This window comes from Coenobita brevimanus, chromosome 17 (assembly GCF_032717465.1).
Source record: "Coenobita brevimanus isolate Jiangsu-jjx chromosome 17, ASM3271746v2, whole genome shotgun sequence".
NCBI lineage: Eukaryota > Metazoa > Arthropoda > Malacostraca > Decapoda > Coenobitidae > Coenobita > Coenobita brevimanus.
This window is the reverse complement of record NC_136970.1, coordinates 6,010,661-6,029,612: the sequence shown is the minus strand read 5'-3', so window position 1 is coordinate 6,029,612 and position 18,952 is coordinate 6,010,661. Positions and strand designations below refer to the sequence as shown.

Sequence of the window (18,952 nt, the reverse complement as noted above, 5' to 3'; positions counted from 1 at the left end):
GCTGTTCGCAACAAGGAGAGGGCTTACAAAAGATACCGGAGCCAACCCACCCCTGAATCACATCATATTTACGTTTCTGCCCGGAATAGTGCTAAGTCTGTTCTTCGCTCTGCTAAAAATAATTTCATCCATACTAAATGCTCTCAACTCTCCAACTCGAATTCTTCCCGCTTCTTCTGGCACCTTGCCAAAAATCTTTCTAACAACTTTACCTCATCATCCTTCCCTCCTCTTTTCTACTCTGATGGTTCTGTAGCTATTTCTTCTACTGATAAAGCAGATCTCTTCGCACAGACTTTCTCCTCCAATTCCACCTTAGACGATTCCAGTGCTGTTCCTCCATCACTTCCCCCCTCTGACTTCCTCATGGCTGACATTAAAATTTCTTCAGCTGATGTATTTTCTGCCATCACTGGCCTCAGTACTAACAAGGCATATGGGCCTGATGGGGTCCCTCCTGCTGTTCTCAAGAACTGTGCTTCTGTGCTTACACCCTGCCTGCCTAGGCAAACTCTTTCGCCTTTGTCTGTCAACTTGTACCTTTCCTTCTTGCTGGAAGTTTGCTCTCATTCAGCCAGTCCCAAAGAAGGGTGACCACTCCCAACCCTCCAACTATCGTCCAATTGCTTTAACGTCTCGTATTTCAAAAGTTTTCGAGTCAATTCTCAATAGAAAAACTTTAAGGCATCTTTCCTATCACAACCTTCTTTCCAATCATCAGTACGGGTTCCGTCAGGGACTCTCCACTGGCGATCTTCTCACCTACCTTTCAGACTCCTGGTCATCCTCTTTTCGGGACTTTGGTGAAAGCTTTGCCATTGCACTTGACATCTCAAAGGCTTTCGATCGAGTCTGGCATAAATCTTTAATTTCCAAACTGCCCTCCTACGGTTTCTATCCTTCTATCTGTGCCTTCATCGCTAGCTTCCTTTCTGGTCGTTCTATAGCCGCTGTTGTAGACGACCATCGTTCTTCTAGATCTATCAACAGTGGTGTTCCTCAGGGCTCTGTCCTATCACCAACTCTCTTCCTTTTATTCATCAATGATCTTCTAAGCTGTACATCTAACCCTATCCACTCATACGCTGATGACTCCACCCTTCACCTTTCCATTCGGTTCCCACAACGCCCATCTCAATAGTTACTTCAACAAACAAGGGATGAGGCTATGGCACACCTAATGTCTGACTTGGCTCGTATCTCTGACTGGGGTAAAATTAATATAGTTGTTTTTAATGCATCTAAGACTCAGTTCTTACACCTATCACCCCGACAAAATCTTCCACAGGTATACGCACTAATGTTTAATAATATTCAGCTTAATCCTGCATCATCCTTGAACATGCTTGGGGTTTCATTTACTCGGGACTTATCTTGGAGAGATCATGTTACATCTCTTTTAAAATCTACTTCCAAGAGATTGGGTGTGCTAAGCCGACTCTGCTCTTTCAATATCCTTGCACAATTGTTGACTCTAGGACAGGGGTTTTATCTGCCCCTGTGTGGAGTACAACTCTCATGTGTGGGGAGGCTCCCCTCATACAGCTCTCCTCAATAGGGTGGAGTCAAAGGCTTTTCGTCTCATTAACTCTCCTCCTCTTACTGACTCCCTTGAACCTCTGTCTCATCGCCGTACTGTTGCATCTTTATCTCTTTTCTATCGTTACTTTAATGGTCACTGCTCCTCTGAACTGTCTGCTCGCATTCCTCCACCTCTACGACGGGCGCGTAGCACCCGTCTGGCAGAAACTCTCATCCCTTTTCTGTCCAACTCTGTAATGCAAGAGTTAACCGTCACTCCCAGTCTTTCATTTATGCGACAGGTCAACTCAGGAACTGTCTCCCTCTATCTGTATTTCCTGCTGCCTATGATCTCCAGTCTTTCAAACGCAGTGTGTCCAGGCATCTCAAAATGATCGGATCTTGAATTTGGCTCTCTATTGTATTTTGTTTTTCTCTTGGAGGGAACTGTTACTGCGGGCTCATGGCCTTTGGTCCCTTCTTCCTCGCTTAAAAAAAAAAAAAAATTGAGTTGTGAACATTCCTGATTAATGAAAACTTATTCGGAATTTCGTTTCTGATTATGTCTGTCACTAGTTTGCCTGTACAGGTATTATTAACCATAGAAATTTTAAAAGCCAGTGGCACAGGATCGTCGTGCACAGTGGACCTTTCGGACCACATCTTGTAGAAGAATTTATACCGAATCTGGCAGTGACGGGCATCCTACTTCAGAGTAACACACAAAGGTCGATGTGGTCCTTCATACCCTTAACAGTTGTTTTAATGCCCAGTTGTACAATTTGATGACAGGCTTGATATCAACCCCAACCCACGACTCACACCCGTCCATGAGGGACGACATCAAGGCTGCATCAACTCCCCGTCGCTTAACAATAAATGGCACATTATTATTCTTTGTAATAAACGATACAAACTTCAGCAGGTGACATATTTTATTCTTTACATGTAGTCTGACGGCCGATGACATAGAACCGTCGCTGGGATGTGTAGGGTATAAACGAACGCTACACATCACAAACCCACACACTACCATCCAGTGGCCTTCAAGCCCCGCAACACTCCTCCAGCAGCAAATTATTGCGGATATTACACTTCCATATCCTCATATATATATTCCTGATGCAAGCCATATAGATATGAAAACGATGTAAATAGTAATGAAAAACTAATGGTGAAATATGCAAAACAAATCGCCTAGGAGGAGGTGTTAAGGAGCAACCTGCGTTACCTGGAATCACCTGGCCAAAAAGGTAATCAAACAAACTGAATTTCGAAAAAGTTTAATTATTTTGCAATGCATAATTTTTTTTTTTTTTTTTCTATAACAGTTTGCTACTCATATCTTTTATTTTTGGTGGCTGGTATATGATTATTTTTATTAGTAGTAGTAAAGACAGTAAATGGACTTAATGTTTATCTTGATCTATCTGCCTCTGTATCTATGTATCTGTCTGTTTATCTGTGTGTCTATTTTCTGTTCAACCGTCCATCTCTATATCTATATATCCATTTGTCTATCTACGAATATACTGCCAATTTTGTTTTTGTTTTTCGGTATATATATATATATATATATATATATATATATATATATATATATATATATATATATATATATATATATATATATATATAGTGAAAGGAAGAAGGAACCAGAGGCTATGAGCCGGCAAACCATTCCTTCAAAAAAACAAACAAACAAACAAACACGAAAACAATTCAAAAGAGCCAAATTTACGATCTATCTATCCATCCATCCATATTCATATTTATCTATCAATATTTATCTACCCATCTCTTTGTGTATCTATCCATCCATCCACCTATATATCTACAAGTATCTATCCATCTACTCATTCATCCAGCTATCTATCCACCTCCACATCTATCCGTCTATCTGTCTATCTATCGTTAGAAACAAGGTGTGTGTGGAGGTAAGTGCTTGTCTCTGAATTCCACCAACACTTCTTGTCCTCAGAGCTGACACACTTCATTATCTTCTGTTTTGCAGTGTTTCGACTTCCTTCATTCAGTTCGTACTGTAAAATGGTAGTAGTAGTAGTAGTCGTGGTGGTGGTGGTGGTGGTGGTATTGGTGGTAGTAGTAGTAGTGATGGTGGTGTTGGTTGTGGTGATGGTGGTGGTAGTGGCGGTAATAGTAGTAGTAGTAGTAGTTTCACGTTGGCAACAGCTGTAGGTCTTGTGATCCCGCTGACGCCATTTTTGTTCCAGCTGCCGCCATTTCGTTCCCTCTGGAGTCTAGGAGTGTCAATACCGTGGTCCTGAACCGTCTCATTGTGGGGATAGGTCTAGCTCCGGTGGCTGGGGGAGTCGATGGACATGTCGTCTCTTGCGTCAACCTGCCTAGCGCCTCCCTCGCAGAATGGATCTCTGTGGAAAATGTAGTTGTGATGATGATGAGGAGGAGGAAGAGGATGGTGATGATGATAATGGTTGTGATGATGATGATGATGATAATGGTTGTGATGATGATAATGATGAAGATGGTGGTGGTGGTGATGGTGATAGTGACGACGATGAGAACAAAGACGATGATGATGATAATGATGTTAATTGATGTGATGATAACAATGGTGGTCGTGATGACGACGATGACGATGATTATCATTGTGATGATGGTGTTGGTGGTGGTGATGATGATAATGATGATGATGACAACGCTGATGATGGTGGTGGTGGTGGTGACGATGATGGTGAGGAGGAAGAGAATAAAAAAAAAGAATGAAGATAATTATTGCTCTCCACCTCCACTATCTTTATCTATCTATTCTTTTCACTTTAACTTGGAGATAGAGCTGCCAAGGGGGATGGGGGGCATGTAACGGGAGAAGAAAGTCATGGAGAGACGATCTTTAGTTTTCCTCCAGGCCTTCTCTCTCTCTCTCTCTCTCTCTCTCTCTCTCTCTCTCTCTCTCTCTCTCTCTCTCCTGGCAACACACACACACACACACACACACACACACACACACACACACACACACACACACACTTCTTTTCTCACACGTCAATACGGTCCAAGTGGGGCACAAACTGTTGCATCTTCATAATATACACAATTTTCAATTTGACGGGGTAATTTTTCCGTGAGAGGGACGCCTTCACGTGGTGGGACAATGAAACAGGGCGGTGGAGCTGCCTGGTTGTACAAACGTCCCTCAACTCCCTCCCTATCACTCAAAAGGACGATGATGGACTGTAGTAGGGGAACTTCAACCTGAAATCCACTGGGTTCACGTTTGAGATGAACCTGGGGCTACTACTACTATCACTACTACTATTACTAGTACTACTACTAGTACTACTACTACTACTACTACTACCACCACCACCACCACTTCTACTACTACTACTTCTACATCTACTATTATTGTTATTCCTACTAATACTATTACTACTACTACTTCCACAACTACGAATACTACTATGAATACTACAATGGTTACTACTACTACTACTTCTACTACTGCTACTACTACTGTTACTGCTACTACTACTGCAACAACAACAACAACAACAACAACAACTACTACTACTACTACTACTAATACCTTTATGTGATTCAAAGGAAAACATTGAGTTACTGTGTAAAATATTTGAGACGGAGGTAAATAATCTTGAGCTGAAAATTAACAGCAATAAATCCAGAGTTAAGATATTTACTACAAGAAAAAATGAGGGGCACAGTATCCCTTGGATAAATTAATATGACGTAGTGAAGACATATAAATATTTAGGTTATATAGCTGATGACAGTTTTTTCAGATAAATATGATATTGAGATGAGATTAAATTCTTTTTATTCTAAACTTAATTCTGTATACAGGAAATTCAAGAACATTAATTCACAAACGTTACTGTTTTTGTTTAAGGAATATTGTGTCCCTGATTATGGCTTATCATTATGGGACTTAAACACAAACAGGTCCGCTGTTAAGAACATTTGAAGTTGCATAAGCCAATGCAATAAAGAAAATATATACTTTACCAAGAGTAACACGGCCACGGTAGCTGGTCTTTTGCCGCTAAGGCATCGTGCAGCATTCACACAGGCAAGATATGTGAAACCTTTATTTAACACTAGGAGTGTTTTGCTTAGGATGAATATTCCTGTTTTTACTTCTGGCCATCATTTCATCCAGCTTTCTAATCACTTCAGTGAAAAATGTAAAATAAATATTAAGAGTATGGAAACTGATATTATTAAATCAAGGATTGCTTGGATTCAGAATCACGAAGAAACAAGAGGATTGCAAGTTAATGTGTGAACAGATAAAAAGAAATATGGGTTTGAATTACTAGGGTTGTAATGGGCTGTGATGTTGCTGCTGTATGTAAATATGTATTATATGTAGACTTGTATAAAGCAGTACATATATGTATTATGGTATATGTACACTTGTATAAGGCAGTATATGTATGAAGATATTTGGTTTATGTGTATGGTAAAACAAGATAATTTAGAAACATAATAGATTTTTTTTTTTTTTGAAATGCTAAATTAGTGGATATGTTTTTATTTAAAAGAATGCTAGGCTGTTGTCCCTCTTACTGGTCAAATGTATGTTAAATACGAAATAAAGATGATTGATTGACTACTACTATTACAGCAACAACAACACTGACAACAACTGCACTACTACTACTACTACTACTACTTTCTTCACTTTAACATGGCTTAGATTTTCGTCCTTTTGCGACTTACTTCAAATAGCAGTGACCAAAAATAAAGAAAAAAGTTACAACTCTACATCCTTTGCATAGCACTTCCTCGTGACTAGCATCATATTCTAGTTTTAAAGCAACGGCCATGCCACGTTGAGTACACCGCTTCCCGTTCGATCAGCGAAGTTAAGCAACGTTGGGTCTGGTTAGTACTTGGATGGGTGACCGCCTGGGAATACCAGATGCTGTTGGCATCCCTACGTCAAGTGGGGTTGGTGGAGGATTAGTGCCCCTCCCTGTAAAACAATTGACTCTGAGCCCTTGGCCACCCTGTCTGGGATACATGGCGTCTGGCAATGAATGAATGAAAAAAAAATCCATCCTTACAGTTCAGCATTCAAAGTGGCGAGATGTCAATTTTAGGCCAAGTTAAGGTAAGTATAGTATGGTCGTTAATAGTTTCTTCGCCGTTTCACTGAAGATAGAACGATAAATAATCTTATAACAAAACTCAAATAAATAACCAGAAAAAATAAATAAGAAAATAACTTACAATACGCAACCACCCTTTCCGTCATCAACATAGCACCCTCTACAGGGAGGGGTTATGATGTTGAATCTCTGCTGATGACCTGGTGGAGTGTCTTCATTTCTTGACTCTGCCGCCAAAACCCCGAGTGAGGCCAGGAGAAGAACGGCGAGGACGCAGAAGAAACGCATGCTTAACTTCTTACTTTCCCTCAGCGAGATTCCGACTGATGTCCCGCATAGATGGCAGCCGGTATTTATAAGGTTTTTATGAAGAGAGGTGTCTTCACTCCATTGAGCTCTATAGTAACACATTTTGAAAATGTTTTCCTAGGGACTTTTTAAGGTGTATTGGTAGATTAACACTTTGTAAAAATAAATAAAGAAGAGGAATGTTTGTTTTCTTTTTCTTTTCCTGATACTTTTATTAACACCGAATAAATAATAAGAATAATTCTCTATACAACAGTATATGGCAGTCCCAGCTGTGTTCTGATTGGCTAGGTATTATGACGTCACTAGCTCCGCCCCCTTACCACACTTGTGGCAGGTGTTGGAGCTCAGTGTGGACTCTGACTCTGAGTGGGATGATTGCAGTGGATATTTTGCCTTTGATCTGCTTTTTACTTGCTGTTTTTCCTACTTTGAGTTCAGGTACGGTAATTTATGAAGTTTTTTTAAGAGCCGTGATGTTAAGGGCCTTTTGAAATTTTGTTGTACCTTTTCACTAATGATTTATTCTGTCCACACATCGACAACCTCACGTGGCTTATAGCTAATCATGGCTTATAGATGCAAAGTACTGCGTGTCGATATGGAATTTTAAACTTAGTTTTCGTTATACATTTTCCTCAGTGGTTTATTCTGATCATTGCACATTGATATGCTCTTGCATTAGTGCAAACCGTTTCAATATTAAACTATATAAATAACGCTCAATAGTTCAGAGATGTTTTAGGCAAAATAATAATAACAATAATAATAATAATAATAATAATAATAATAATAATAATGATAAAGATAATGATAAATCGTTAAAGAAGAGCTGTTAGGAACCTACTATGACCCTAAGAAAAATAATATACGTTGCCGTATGTATAATATTGCTTGTTTTCATAGCATTTACACACACACACACACACACACACACACACACACACACACTTTTTGTCAGTGTCATTGATCTTATAGTTGATTCTTTCGCGGTATTTTTTCACTTTGCTATTACCATTATTACTATTATGATTATTATTATTCTTTTTATTATTATTATTATTATTGTTATTATCATTATCATTGTTATTATTATTATTATTATTATTATTATTATTATTATTACTACTACTACTACTGCTACTACTACTACTACTACTATTATCAATATTATCATTATCACTATCGCTATTATTATCCCCACCATTACTCCATGTGGTAGGGATATGGGAATCGCCCCTATCCGTCCGTCATACCGTGCGAGCCTGTATACCGTACACTACCAGGTCTTTTGGCTTCCCTTCACACAGAAAGATAGAGTATGTGTCGTAGTTGATGCCCGTATAGGTAAAATTGCCATATTGTCTGTATTTCACGAGCCATGACATGTAAGGAAAAATCTGTCTTGTTACCTCCGCCAAGGAGGTTATGTTTTACCCCATGTTGGTTGGTTTGTCTGTCTGTCTGTCAGCAGGATTACTCAAGAAGTTATGAGCGGATTTTGATTACATTTTGTGGAAGGGTGGGCCATGGGCCAAGGAAGAATGATTAAGTTTGGGGGCTGATCTGGAGCCGGATTATCCTGCACATTATCTCCAAAAGTTCGCAATGAATTTCAATGGAATTCTTTGGAATGATGGGCCATGAACCCCCCCCCCCAAAAAAAAAGAATAAATAAATGGGCGGATCCTGATCCTAAACCACTAATACGGATCAAGATCCTTGTTAATGGCAACGGTATTGGCAGAGGTATGCGCTCTGTGAGCGCTTTCTGCTGTTATATTTTGGAAACTTCTTGCTGGATTTTCTTCATATCCTACAGAAAGATTGAGTATAAGTCCTGGTTTATGTCCTTATTTATGAAATTGCCACTTTGTAAGTATTTTACCAGCTATATCCATATAAGGAAACTAGTCTGTAAATAGCTGTATCTTGGAAACTACTTGCTGGATCATCTTCACGTCTTAAAGAACAAAATGTGGTGCCAAGGTAAAGCGAACCCGTCTCAGCAGTCAATTTAGTGCTGATGCATAAACGCAACAGGATATCTAGTCAAAGATTTCACACATCAAACTTAGAGTAAATAGGGGGAAAATTGGTGATTTTCAGTCGATTTGAAATTTTAAGCCTGACCCACCTGAAATGGACCCCCCTACCGCTAACTATATCTCATACCAATTAATCTGGCCAGGCATGTATGGCAACACTGTTCCTGCCGAGATTCTGATTGGCTGGAGGTGTTTGTTCGATTTCTTTGTTGCTTAAACCGATACTCTATTATCAGATGTGATACTGAGCTTGTCGACAATACAATCGTCAAAAGCAATAAGAAATCCGTTATATACATATCAGCAATGAAGTTTTCGTAGGAAGATAAAGATATTGAGTCAGTATTGTAACAGTCCAAGTCAAGGTCAGCATTCGAACAATTCCTTTAAATCTCTTACACTCAGTAATATAACAGAAAATAAAGGAAACCTGCATACTCTAAGCGTTGGTATAACACACATTTAATTTTAAGATCAGTCCGCACCCTTAAATCGTGCCACAACTCTGAATAATTAAATTTCTATTTGAAAAGGCGAGTTCTGAGGGAGGGAGGTTTGAAAAAATCGCGATAAATCAAAGTAGGCTAAAGGAAAACTATTTCATTATAATTAAATCCTGTATTATCACAGTACAGACTGATCTTAAAATATAAATGTATCTTATACCAACGCTTAGAGTAACCAGGTTTCCTTAATTTTCTGTTATATTACCGAGTGTCAGAGATTTAAAGGCATTGTTCGAATGCTGACCTTGACTTGGACTGTTATAATACTTTGTTGACTCAATATCTGTATCTTCCTACGAAAACTTCATTGTTTATAAGTATATAACGGATTTCTTATTGCTTTTGACGATTGTATTGTTGACAAGCTCAGTATCATGTCTGATAATAAACAGGGTATAAGTTTAGCCCCTAAAGCACGGGGATGTTTTGGCTCGACTTGCCTGTCCCACGGGGTTAATCACGCTCCGACAGACTCTCTAAAAATATTTGCCAAAAATCAGTTATTAGTCCTAGAATATGAAAATTAAATATGGTTATGTCACATACCTTCAGCTTTCTCCTGGGATATTTGTTGAGCCTTTGTCGAGTACCGTAGGACTTGTGGAGACCTCTGAAGTTGGGTAACGAAGTCTCCACTTTACACTTCCCGACCTGTAATATGATTACCACAGCCTGATATTATCACTAGAGACACTATTCTATGATTTTCAAGTAGTTTGGAATCCATACCCCCCAAAAAAAAACCCCACTGTGAAAGCAATGAAAATTACGAGTGCTGATGACCCTCCCACTTGTGCTAGTTTGCCGCTGGTATTCTGTCATTTATTATTCATAAAAACACTCACACTTTATATTCCTATTACTATATAACACTTATATATATCTTCAGTCTTTATCCATAAGTTTCCTTCAGTAATAGTAGTTTATTTTCATTTTCGTTCAGTAAACTAGCGTAGAGAGCAAAGCTTTGACCGTCATTACTCCAAGTATTTGTACTCATATTCTTATATTATTTACATTTCTATTTTATTTACACTACGTTATGCACTGTAACTTCCCGTAAATAAGGGTTTCTTTCCCTTGGAGCCAAGATGAACTTGGGACACTGAGGCACTCATAGTTTATCACCATTTCCTCCAATGGCTCATCACATGATTCACTAGAAAGACTGTAGTCATTGTCCATCATTATCATGGATAAATTAGCCAGTTCACGCTCCACAGCAGAGTCATTTAGTCCTTTACCCCTTCCCCCATAAGGTTTAGTAGAGGGGTAGAGGTCACAGGGCCCTCTAGAAGCAGTGGAAATGGATAGGCGCGAGCGCTACGTGCTTTCTTCTCTAGAAACAACAGTAAACTAAATCATACGAGACGATATGGGGCTGCCAAGGGTTGACAACGTCAGTGAGGTGACAGCTGCTAATTTATATGCTGTGAAATGATTGGCAGAAAATTAGGTAGTTCCGGGTGAATGTAAATATCACTTAGGCTTCTCCTTTATATATATTTTTATTACGAGAATAGATTATACGGCATATTTCAAAAAGAAAATTACCGTGGGAAATTAGCAAACGAATGCACGTGAGGTGTTGTCTGGTGATAATTAGCCAATTCCAGGTGTATAGCACTATCACTTACCTTTTTTCTTTTTTGTATATATTATCTTGTATAACAATAGGGCATAGGGCTTATTTCAATGGATGAAATCAGCAGAAAATTCCGAGGAAGATTAGCGGCTGGGCAGGCGAGAGGAGAGGGTAAAGGAGGGGAGGTAGGGAGGGGAGTCAAGAATGGGGATAAATAGCTAGATTGTAAACAATGGATGGGAGTACAGATGATATTAGCAGTGATGACAAGTGATGGACATTGGCAGTACTGATAGATGATACAAGCCAGCACTTGAAAGCCCGGGAGAATTCAAAATAACATAGAATCGCAAAAGTGATGCCCCGCGGTATGATCCACTGCTCTTGAGCGTCACGAAAGTGACGCCCCACGGTTAAGGGGTTAAGCAACAACGAAATCAAACAAACACCTCCAGCCAATCAGAATCTCGGCAGGAACAGTGCTGCCATACATGCCTGGCCAGATTAATTGGTATGAGGTATAGGGGTGACCCCCCCTATTATAATGAGACATGTTCTAGGACGCAGATTTGAGAGATGCACCTTTAGGTCATGGTTTCCTGTCGATATATATATATATATATATATATATATATATATATATATATATATATATATATACACACATATAGATAGATAGATAGATAGATAGATATCATCTACATACAATGAACCAGATAATTCAGAAAACTATAGAATGTAATAAACCACTATGCTTAGGTTTTGTTAATTATGAAAAGGGTTTCGACTCAGTGGAGCACATAGCAATCATAAATTCATTACGAGAACAAGGAGTGAATGAGAACATTGTAAACCTGCTCGAAATCATATATAAAGAGAGAACTGCTACAGTTAAATTACATAAGGACTCGGAAAAAATTAAGATTGAGAAGGGAGTGCGTCAGGGAGATACAATTTCACCAAAATTATTTACAGCATGCATAGAAAGTATTTTCAGAAAGCTAGACTGGAAAAACAAAGGAGTGAACATAGATGGAGAAGAGCTAAACCATTTAAGATTTGCAGATGACATTGTCCTAATCTCAGAAACAGCGGAGGCATTGCAAGAAATGTTAAATGACCTGAACAGAGAAAGTCTGAAAGTAGGACTGAATATGAACCAAAGTAAAACTAACGTAATGTTTAATCCACAAACACCAAAGAGCGTCATCAGAATAAGAGATGAAATTCTTGAAGAAGTTGAGGAGTACAACTACTTGGGACAAGTAATAAAATTAACGAAAGATCATGAGAGCGAAATAAAAAGGCGCACTACAATTGGAACTTTCGGGAAACATACAGACATTATGAAAAGTAGCTTGCCAGTTTGTATGAAACGAAAAGTATATAGCGAATGCATAATTCCAGCTATGACGTATGGTTGTGAGACCTGGAAACTGACAAAATCAACTGGAAAATAAATGAATCTGTTCTCAGAGAGGAATGGAAAGGTCAATGTTGGGAATATCTTTAAGAGACAGGAAAAGATCAACTTGGATGAGAGAGCAGACTAAAGTCAAAGATATAAAGTTATAAAAGAACAGAAATGGAGGTGGGCAGGCCGTATAGCAAGAATAAGGGATAACCGATGGAGCAAGAGGCTTACTGACTGCAGACCAGGAGAATGTAAGCGTAGCAGAAAAACACCAGACAGGAGATAGAGAGATGAGATAGAGAAATTTGCAGGGAAAACGTGGCAAAGATTGGCTCAGTCAAGGAATTCGTGGAAAAGGTTGGGGGAGGCCTTTGTTCAGCAGTGGACTAGTTATGGCTGATGATGATGATGATGATATATATTTATAAATAAATATATATATATATATATATATATATATGTACATATATATATTTATAAATAAATATATATATATATATATATATATATATGTACATATATATGTACATATATATGTTTATGCAAGAAAGAAGGAAAGAAAGGCAAGGGGCCCGCAAACCGTTCCTTCCAAGAAAAAAACAAAGACAATACAAAAGACATCCAAATTCAAGATCCGATTATTTTGAGATGCCTGGACACACTGCGTTTAAAAGACTGGAGATCATAGGAAGCAGGAAATACAGACACGAGGAGATGTTCCAGATATGACTTGTTGCAATGAAGGACTGGGAATAACGGTTAACTCTTGCATTAGAGAGTTGGACAGAAAAGGGATTCGAGTTTGTTGCCAGATGGGTGCTACGCACCCGTCGTTGGGGTGGAGGGATGGAAGCAGACGGTTCAGAGGAGCAGCGACCATTGAAGTAGTGACAGAAAAGAGATAAAGATGCAACAGCGCGGCGAAGAGACAGGTTGAAGGGAGTCAGTAAGAGAAGGAGAGTTGATGAGACGAAAAGCCTTTGACTCCACCCTGTTGAGAAGAGCTGTATGTGGGAAGCCTCCTCACACATGAGAGTTATCCTCCACACACGGACGAATAAAGCACGTGTATAAAGTCAACAACTGTGCAGGGGTAAAGAAGATACGGAGTTGGCTTAGCACACCTAATCTCTTAGAAGCACATTTTACAAGAGATGCAACATGACCTTTCCAAGATAAGTCCCAAGTGAATCAAACCCCAAGCATGTTCAAGGATGATGCAGGACTGAGCTGGATATTATTAAACATTACTGGGTACTCCTGTGGAAGATTGTGTCGGGTTGATAGGTGTAAAAACTGAGTTTTTGATGCATTAATAACAAGATTGTTTTTACCCCAGTCAGAGATATGAGCCAAGTCAGACATTAGGTTTGCCATAGCCTTATCCCTTGTTTGTTGAAATAATTGCTGAGATGGACGTTGCGAGAGTAGAATGGAAAGGTGAATGGTGGAATCATCACTGCACGAGTGGATAGGGTTAGATGTACAGCTTAGGTCATTAATGAATAAAAGGACGGGAGTCGATGATAGGACAGAGCCCTGTGGAACACCACTGTTGATAGATCTTGGAGAAGAATGATGGCCGTCTACAACAATAGCTATAGAATGACCAGAAAGGAAACAACAGATGAAGGCACAGATAGAGGGATAGAGACAGTAAGAGGGCAGTTTGGAAATTAAAGATTTATGCCAGACTCGATCGAAAGCCTTTGAGAAGTCACGTGCAATGGCAAGGCTTTCGCCAAAGTCCCGAAAGGAGGATGACCAGGAGTCTGAAAGGTAGGTGAGAAGATCGCCAGTGGAGCGTCCCTGACAAAACCCATGCTGATGATCAGAAAGAAGATTGTCGTAGCAAAGATGCTTTAATATTTTTCTGTTAAGAATTTACTCGAAAACTTTTGAGATACAGGATGTTAAAGCAATTGCACGATAGTTACAGGGTTTGGAATGGTCACCTTTCTTTGGGACTGGCTGAATGAGAGCAAACTTCCAGCAAGAAGAAAGGTACAAGTTGACAGACAAAGGTGAAAGAGTTTACCTAGGCAGGGTGTAAGCACAGAGGCGCAGTTCTTGAGAACAACAGGAGGGACTCCATCAGGCCCATATGCCTTGTTAGTATTAAGGCCGGTGATGGCAGAAAATACACCAGCTGAAGAAATTTTAATGTCAGCCATGAGGAAGTCAGAGGGGGGAAGTGATGAAGGAACATCACCGGAATCGTTTAAGGTGGATTTGGAGGAGAAAGTCTGAGTGAAGAGATCTGCTTTATCAGTAGAAGAAATAGCTACAGAGCCATCAGAATAAAAAAAGAGGAGGAAAAGATGATGAGGTAAAGTTGTTAGAAAGGTTTTTGGCAAGGTGCCAGAGGGAGCGGGAAGAATTCGAGTTGGAGAGTTGACGAATCTGAATGGAGCTACAGCGAAAAAATGATTTTTAAAAACATTTTTTGGATCTACAGCCTGGACCTTGGCCCCATTTGGCCCAAACTTTAATCTGAGGTTCACAAGATCATACCCTATCATTCCTTTAATTTTAGTCGAAATTGCACCTCTAGTTTTCACGTAAAGTTGTTAACAGACAAACAAATGAACAAACAGACAGAGTGAAAACAGTAACCAAAGGGTCTGACAAATGCAAAAAAGCCTTGGTTTAATCACGCTTGTTGTAATGCTGTCCACAACAAGGAGAGGGCATATAAAAGGTACCGGAACCAACACACTCCTGAATTACCTGTACATCGTTTTTATGTGTCTGCCCGGAATCGTGCTAAGTCTGTTCTTCGCTTTGCTAAAAATAATTTCATCCGCACAAAATGCTCTCAACTCTCCAACTCGAATTCTTCCTGCTCCTTCTGGCACCTTGCCAAAACCTTTCTAACAACTTCACCTCATGTTCCTTCTCTCCTCTTTTCTACTCTGACGGCTCTGTAGCTATTACTTTTACTGATAAAGCAGATTTCTTTGCTCAGACTTTCTCCTCCAATTCCACCTTAGACGATTCCGGTGCTGTTCCTCCATCACTTTCCCCCTCTGACTTCCTCATGGCTGACATCAAAATTTCTTCAGTTGATGTATTTTCTGCAATGAATGGTCTAAATACTAACAAGGCATATGGGGTTCCTCCTTGTGTCATCAAGAACTGTGCCTCTGTGCTTACACCCTGCCTAGGCAAACTCTTTCACCTTTTTCTATCAGCTTGAACCTTCCCTTCTTGCTGGAAGTTTGGTCACATTCAACAGGTCCCAAGGAAGGGTGACCATTCCCAACCCTCTAACTATCGCCCAATTGTTTTAACACTCTATGTCTCTAAGTTTTTGAGTCAATTCCTAACAGAAAAATTTTAAAGCATCTTTCTTCTCACAAACTTCTTTCTGATCGTCAGTATTGGTTCCGTCAGGGACGCTCCACTGGCGATCTAGTTACCTACATTTCAGACTCCTGGGCATCCTCCTTTCGGGAGTTTGGTGAAAGCTTTGCCATTACACTTGACATCTAAGAAAGCTATGGATCGAGTGTGGCATAAATCTTTATTTTCCAAGCTACCCTCTTACGGTTTCTATTCTTCTATTCGTGCCTCCATCTATAGTTTCCTTTCTGGTCGTTCTATAGCTGCTGTTGTAGATGGCCACCGTTCATCTCTTAGATCTATCAACAGTGGTGTTCTTCAGGACTCTGTCCTAACAACAACTATCTTTCTTTTATTTATCAGTGACCTATCTAAGCTGTACATCAAACCCTATCCACTCATACGCTGATGATTCCACCCTTCACCTTTCCATTAGGTTCCCGCAGCGTCCATCTTAGCAGTTACTTCAATAAACAAAAGAGGAGGCTATGGCACACCTAATGAATGACTTGGCTCAAATCTCTGATTGGGGTAGAAGTCATTCTGATGTTTTTAATGCATCAAAAACTCAGTTCTTAAAGCTATCAACCAGACAAAATCTTCCACAGGAGTACCCACGAAATGTTTAATAATATCCAGCTCAATCCTGCATCATCCTTAAACATACTTTAGGTTTCATTCTCTTGGGACTTATCTTGGAAAGTTCATATTACATCTCTTGTAAAATCTGCGTCCAGTAGATTTGGTATGCAAAGCCGATTCCGTACCTTTTTTACCCCCGCAAAGTTATTGACTTTACACACGGGTTTTAGTTGCTCCTGTGTAGAAAACAACTTTCATGAGTGGGCAGGCTTACCACATACAGCTCTTCTCAATAGGGTGGAGTCAACGGCTTTTCGTCTTATTAACTCTCCTCCTCTTACTGGCGTCCTTAAACCTCTGTGTCTTTACCGCACTCTTGCGTCTTTTTCTCTTTTCTATCGCTACTTCAGTGGTCACCGCTCCCCTGAACTGTCTGCCAAGCAAAAAACTTTCATCCCTTTTCTGTTCAGCTCTCTAATGCAAGAGTTAACCGTTACTCCCAGTCCTTCATTTATGCTGCAGGTCAACTCTGGAACTGTATCTCTCTATATTTCCTACTTCCTATGATCTTCAGTCTTTCAAACTCAGTCTGTCCAGGCATCTCTAAATGAAAGGATCTTAAAGTTGGGTCTCTGTTGTATTTTTTTTTTTTTTTGGGGGGGGGGGACTTGGGAACGGTTTGCGGGCTCCTGGCATTTGGTTTCTTCTTCCTTGCATTAAAAAAAAAAAAAGCCCTCGAGCCACTCCGGGGCGGGGACGGGTAAAGATAGTGTGCGAGTCCTAGTTTATGCTCCTATATATGAAATTGGTATAACTATTAGTTCATATCTATATATTGTTTACCGCATGATGGGGATACATCTTTGGTACTTGTTATTATTGATGTTATCATTATTACTATTACTGCTGTTACTACTATTATCATTATTACTATTACTACTGTTACTACTATTATCATTATTACTATTACTGCTGTTACTACTATTATCATTATTACTATTACTGCTGTTACTACTATTATCATTATTACTATTACTGCTGTTACTACTATTATCATTATTACTATTACTACTGTTACTACTATTATCATTATTACTATTACTGCTGTTACTACTATTATCATTATTACTATTACTGCTGTTACTACTATTATCATTATTACTATTACTACTGTTACTACTATTATCATTATTACTATTACTACTACTACTACTACTATTATCATTATTACTATTACTGCTGTTACTACTATTATCATTATTACTATTACTGCTGTTACTACTATTATCATTATTATTATTACTATTACTACTACTATTATCATTATTACTATTACTGCTGTTACTACTATTATCATTATTACTATTACTGCTGTTACTACTATTATCATTATTACTATTACTACTGTTACTACTATTATCATTATTACTATTACTACTACTACTACTATTTTCATTATTACTATTACTACTACTACTATTATCATTATTACTATTACTACTACTACTACTATTATCATTATTACTATTACTACTACTACATCTATTATTATTATTACTATTACTGCTGTTACTACTATTATCATTATTACTATTGCTACTACTATTATCATTATTACTATTACTACTACTAAATCTATTATTATTATTACTATTACTGCTGTTACTACTATTATCATTATTACTGTTACTACTACTACTACTATTATCATTATTACTATTACTACTACTACTACTATTATCATTTTTATAATTATCACTCACTACTCTTGTTATATTATTACTATTATTATCATTAATATCATTGTCACTATCACTACTGCTATTATCATCAATAGTATTATTATCATTATCACTATTAATATTATCACAACTATTATCATTATCGCTTCTACTATCATTATCACTACTGCTATCATTATCATAACTAGCTACTATTATTGTCACTACTACTACTATTATCCCTACTAATAATATTACTACTATTATTATTATTATCACCGCTGTTATTATTATCATCACTACTACTATTATTATCGTCACTACTGCTATTATTATTATCATCACTACTACTATTATTAACACAACAACTATTATTATTATCACTACTACTGTTATTATTATCATTATTGAATTTATTATCATGAATACTTTTATCATTATCTCTTCTATTGTTATTATTATCACTACTACTATTGTCACTGCTACTATTATCACTACTACTATCGCTACTTGTATTATCACTACTGCTTCTAATATTATCCCTACTACTACTATTATTATCATCACAACTACCAATATTATCACTACTGTTTATTTTCACTACTACTATTATCATTATCATTACTACATTTATTATCATCACTACTAGTATTATCATTATCACATACTATTCTTATCATCACTACTACTATTATTACCATTACTACAATTGTTAACACTACTGTTATTATTATGACAACTACTAGTATCACTCTTACTATTATTATCACTGCTACTATTATTATCACTTCCTAACCCACAACA

General features: G+C 38.3%; 1 long non-coding RNA gene and 1 other non-coding gene across 2 annotated transcripts; one reads left to right on the top strand and one right to left on the bottom strand.

Annotated features, from left to right (window-relative positions):
* Window positions 1-3,131: 3,131 nt before the first annotated feature.
* LOC145391193 (uncharacterized) lies at window positions 3,132-6,945 on the bottom strand. Its single transcript, XR_013895791.1, has 2 exons — window positions 6,760-6,945; window positions 3,132-3,914 (listed from the first exon to the last, which is right to left on the bottom strand). It is a non-coding gene; the product is annotated as an uncharacterized LOC145391193 (long non-coding RNA).
* Window positions 6,342-6,460, top strand: LOC145391300 (5S ribosomal RNA). The gene has a single exon (XR_013895814.1). It is a non-coding gene; the product is annotated as a 5S ribosomal RNA (ribosomal RNA).
* Window positions 6,946-18,952: the final 12,007 nt, after the last annotated feature.